This window comes from Halyomorpha halys, unplaced genomic scaffold (assembly GCF_000696795.3).
Source record: "Halyomorpha halys isolate HHAL.00 unplaced genomic scaffold, Hhal_1.1 Scaffold220.1, whole genome shotgun sequence".
Taxonomy (NCBI): Eukaryota; Metazoa; Arthropoda; class Insecta; order Hemiptera; family Pentatomidae; genus Halyomorpha; species Halyomorpha halys.
Window position 1 is genome coordinate 75917 of NW_027104907.1, and position 5061 is coordinate 80977.

The 5061-nt window shown below is 31.9% G+C and overlaps 1 long non-coding RNA gene across 4 annotated transcripts in view; it reads right to left on the bottom strand.

Annotated features, from left to right (window-relative positions):
* Positions 1-5061, bottom strand: part of LOC106679796 (uncharacterized) — a 62052-nt gene that overhangs the window by 20151 nt on the left and 36840 nt on the right. For 2 of the 4 annotated variants that reach the window (XR_001343028.2, XR_010843035.1), the window contains exon 3: positions 651-692. The exons of the other annotated variants lie outside the window; for them this stretch is intronic. This is a non-coding gene — a long non-coding RNA (uncharacterized lncRNA). The remainder of the gene's footprint in view (positions 1-650; positions 693-5061) is intronic. 4 annotated transcript variants of the gene reach the window in all.

Consider the following 5061-nt stretch of genomic DNA (forward strand, 5'->3'; position numbering starts at 1 on the left):
CTCCAAGCCGCAGATTTGAGTTGTAAAACCAAAAACATTTTACTGGCCTATTATGGGGATTTATTTTAAAAATAATTATCTTAGATAAATAAAGATGTTGGAACACAAATTCGCCACTGCTACACTGTTGAGGAATCATTTAGTGCGGTTGCCTCGACTCGAACTCCCGATGTGTTCCAACACAAGTTCCAACCCTTTCAGACTCAGTTCGGAGATCTTTGAGTCAGTCTTGAAGAATACATTAGTTTCCCTAATAGCCTTAATGACCAAGTTAGTAAAATTACAGTCCTCCAGCCGATTACTGGGGACTATCCTGGATCATTCCCGACTACCTGACCCACCAGGAGCCTGTTCCATAATGAAAGCCTAATACTATTAGTCCATAAATACAAGTACAAAAACTATATAGTACAAGCACTAATACATTTTGTTCCTTGATAGAGACGACTCTCAGTGATATTGCATGAGTTTAAAAGTAAAAAATTATCTGGCAGAATTGTCATTGAAACTGTACCAAGTACAAACAAGATTAATAGTATTAGTTTGTACTTTATTATGAAGCAGAGCTTCTCTGGCTTTTAATAGCCACCAAAAAGTTGTATCGTAACTATTATTTACCGTTTCAGAATTTTAGAATGAATATTTCATACCTTTAGGTGGGGATTTGAACCGCAACACTTGAAACATCGGACCTGTAACAATAAAAATAACGTATTATAGACAAATAAATAAAATTCAACTTAATGAAAATATTCTTAGTTAACAGTACGTTGTTTTAATAAATGTAATTTAATCATTTCAATAAACAAGTTGTTTTTTACATCGTCAGTACAGATATCTGACTTAGATATTAATCACATGACCATTTCGTTTAATTAATTAGTGACGTCATATATTTTATTTGTTTGGCATTGCTTGCAGAATAGAAGAGCAAGTTAAAATAAAAAAAAAAAATAAAAAATAATTCATGAGGCTACCCAATGCTGCATTGCAAGAACTGCACCCGCCGAATATGATTCAATCATAGCATTGCAATGAATATGTTAGGCTTGGAAAGTTGCATAAATGTAAATAAATACTGGATCGATAGGTAGACCGAAGCGTAAGTGGTAGGATTGTATCAAGACTGATATTCTGGATTTTGGTTTGGACGTCAGTCATTAGGTATCGGCATCTAACCGCCTTTATTATAATTATTATCATTACATCCATATTAGGTTTTTTATTGTATTTTGATTTTACCTGCTATATTATGCAATATACAATACCTCAGCTATGACTAAGACAGTTAGAAGAGTTTCTAATATAGTTAAACATAACTGTCAAATTGATCATACTGTTGTTTACCTCAATGGTCACTATATCTAGTTAATTTTCTATTCCAATTCTGATGTTAGAGTTATGAATTATATATTTACAAACAAAGGGAGATTTACATCTTGGAGCGAATGTATGTTTTCTCATGTCCTTGTTAGTGACTGTTGATGATATGCCGAGCGTTGCTCAGAGAGAAGAGCGACACCTATTCAAAGAGCTCTTCTAATTCCTTTAAAGCGGCTCTTAACAAATTAGGAAGAAGGTTAGTATGTTGCGCACGTAGTCGAATCCCGCCGGCGCATATAAATCGCGGCGCCTGTTCGGACGCAGATGGGCGCAGTCCTGAGGCCGCCGATCCAGGAACTGGTTCTCTCCTAGCACGTGTTGCGTAATGGCGCCTGTTACGCTCGATATGTCCACACGTGCCAGGGTCTTAATTGTACAATGCTCAAGTTCATCATCATCTAGAGAATTTATCAATTACTTTCAAATATTTAATTTACTGTAATTATTTTTATAATTACATTCTACATTGGCATTGCATTCTAAAACCAACCGACTCCTATTTGAATTAGTATATATTAATTGGAAGTCATTAACCAAATTCATTCGATAATTCTTGTGAAATATTTATGTAACTTTGAGGTTAGTTCCCATACAAATAGAGTTGGCCCACTGCACGACTTGGTCATCAACTATTTATAAAATTTCAAAACAAAAAATTAAGCTAAAGCTATAAACAATTCAAAATAAAATAAATTCAAATCTCCTTCAATATCGACTTTAAAATAAACAACAGTTTAAAATACAATAATTTTTTTCTCTAATTTGTTATATTTTAATAAATGTATACTGTTCCGTGAAGAAAATTTTTGTGTATATTATAAACAAATATATGAAACTTTTGTTTGCATAGCAATTTGAGATAATAAATCAAGATGGGAGATAATAATCCAAGATTCTAAAACAAAAGATCCGTATAATACTTTTTTATATATTTGTATTGACTCCTGAGATTAAATATACCTACAGCTTCTTTACCGAATATTTCATTAACGGCAGTTCGTTTTAATCATGTCCGTTTATAGTAAGGATTCATTGTAGTATTACATTTTTGAAGCTTTATTTATTTTTAACATATTTTAAGCATCGAATTATATGTATACATTTTATTGGAGTACATTTTTGTTAAATTTTGCCTATTTCAAAAATCTATTCTATTGTTTTTTCAATATACTCTTAGTGTTGTTGCCATGTGAAACTGTAAGTTACTCCTTGGCTATCAATGTAATTAATTTGTATGTTTTTAAATACACCCGAAGAAATCATTCACACCACCTGTTACGTAAGGTTAATTTTCCAAAAGGAGAGTTTACTCAGTCTGAAATTGAAACAAATTTCTATGACAGAAGAGGGCGCACTAGAGATAGAAGAGGCTATCTAATCTGGAATATTTTCCCTCGTGGAGGAGTGTAAATGTTTGTTCTCGAGGCGAGGGTTGGTACCTACTGGCTATGGTTTGCTTCTTATCTAACCGAGAGAGGAAAAAAAACTTAGTCAAATAAACTGATTTCTTCTTCAAAAAGAGATCTCCTCCTTCGGCGGTGCTTGAGATAATCAAGTTTTATCTAAAGGTTTAAAAGTTTATAACCAAAAGTCTGGCATCAAAATCCCTGCTATTCCCAAGCGCATTGAACTCTCTAATTTCCAAAAAATATAAAATGGAGTTCGACAAAAATGTGATTACACACATAAAACCATAATTCGAATCGTTTATTTCATTTCTAAGTTTATTTATAATTTGCACGCAATTTTTAAATCTTTATTACTTTCCTTATTAGCTGGGAGAGTTATCAACTCAAATTTTCAATTTGCACGGATCCATTCATTTGAAAGTTCTCTTAATTTAAAGGCCATTAGTCTGTTTTTTTTTTGTTTTTTTTATTACATTTGGCGATTGACATGCAAACCGTAACATTAAATGGGAAAAGACAAAGAAGATAGTCAAAGTTGGAGAATTGATTTTCCCACAAGGGGACTCAAAATGAGGGATTATCACTGTAAATTAAATTTTCAAACTATTTCCACATTTAGGAAAATCTTAAAATTTATCAGCGATGCAGCATAAATTAAATTTTTTTTATGTATATGAATGATTGACCTTCTTTTTCATAATCTGAAGGAGATAGTCGGGTCTGCGGTCAAAAGGAACAAAAAATAGTAAAGAACTGTTTATTTGCCGAAGCTTCGCTCCCTTTGTAGAGCTTCATCAAGGCTAAAAAAGATGCAAAAACAACTAAAATATTTTGACAATTTAGGATAATAAGATACACAAAAAAATGTGGGTTAAAAATTATTTAAATATATGTAAAAAGAAAATTATATAAAAATAAAATGTACAATAAATGTATATTAAAAAAATCATAAACTATTAAATTTAAAATGTTAATTTTTTATTGTTAAATCTAATAGTTTATGTTATTATTTTTTATTTATTTTTTTATAAAACACTTAATATTCTATCTATTTTTTTTTCTGTATGTTAATTTTTATAGAATTTTCTTTTTACTTATGCTTACAAAATTTTTGTATCTTATTATCCTAAATTGTAAAAATATTTTTTTTTTATCTTTATTAGACTAAGCTGTGCAAAGCTCTACGAAACGTTTGGGAATAAATATTTGTTAACTATTTATGGTTCCTTTTGTACGACTACCTCAGCTATTTCCTTTATATGTTTTTTTTTGTTTTACTTGTTTATTTTTCCTGTAAAAGATATCAATTTTTTTCTAATTGAATATTGGCTTTTAAGTTTTCAGTTAATGTTTCTACAATTTAAGAGTGATACATTTTAAATATTATTGTTCTTGTAAAGGATTTGATCCGAGTGAAATATCTCATTTCGTTGCCAATGCTGCTCAACAACTCCTCAGCTGAGTCATGACTGGACTCGAATTTCTCCAGGAGCCGAGTCAGCAACGAATTCCCCCCGTTCCGTATCTCCGAGCCTTCGGGTTTATCGCCCATCCTGTAGGAGATACCGTCTGCATCCTTAGCACAAGGCCATTCTCAATGCTTACACACTTATACACATGTATATATATATAATCAATTAATGGTAGCGAAATCGTCTCAAATACATGTTAATAATTAATACAACACACCTCCTAGGAGCTCATGTTATTGTACTTATCTAACAGAGTTCGAAATATGGCAGTTTAATGAGAACTAGATAAGAGCGTAGTGGCCAGCTGCTGGCAGAATTAAACATATAGCTTACAACCCGCCCTGGCTATTAACTCCCGTCGTCACGCAACTTGAGCTCTAACGTTTTTTTATTGTTAACGGAGAACAGTTCTTTATACCTTTAGTCGGGGGTTAAAAAAAAGTCTCCAGATATATTCTATATGCACATATACATGCATAAGATCGTTATCAGACGAGTTCACTAAATTTGCTTAACAACAACAATATCTAATATATAAAAATTAATATTTGTTTGTTGGTACTTTAGGGGTATTCATGATCTTTGGTTTAACATGTTAAAGCGTGTTAAATGGAAAAACTCATGTTAAATCGAAAAAAAATTGCCTTCTTTTTACCGTAGTAAAACGAAATAACATTTAACATGGCTGAGAGTCTGTTACTAGGTCTGTTAAATGGAGAATGACGTCACACAATAGACCAGTTGAGATCGCCGCCATTTTTGTTGTTGTGACAGCTCAGTTCTTTCGTGTGTTTGTG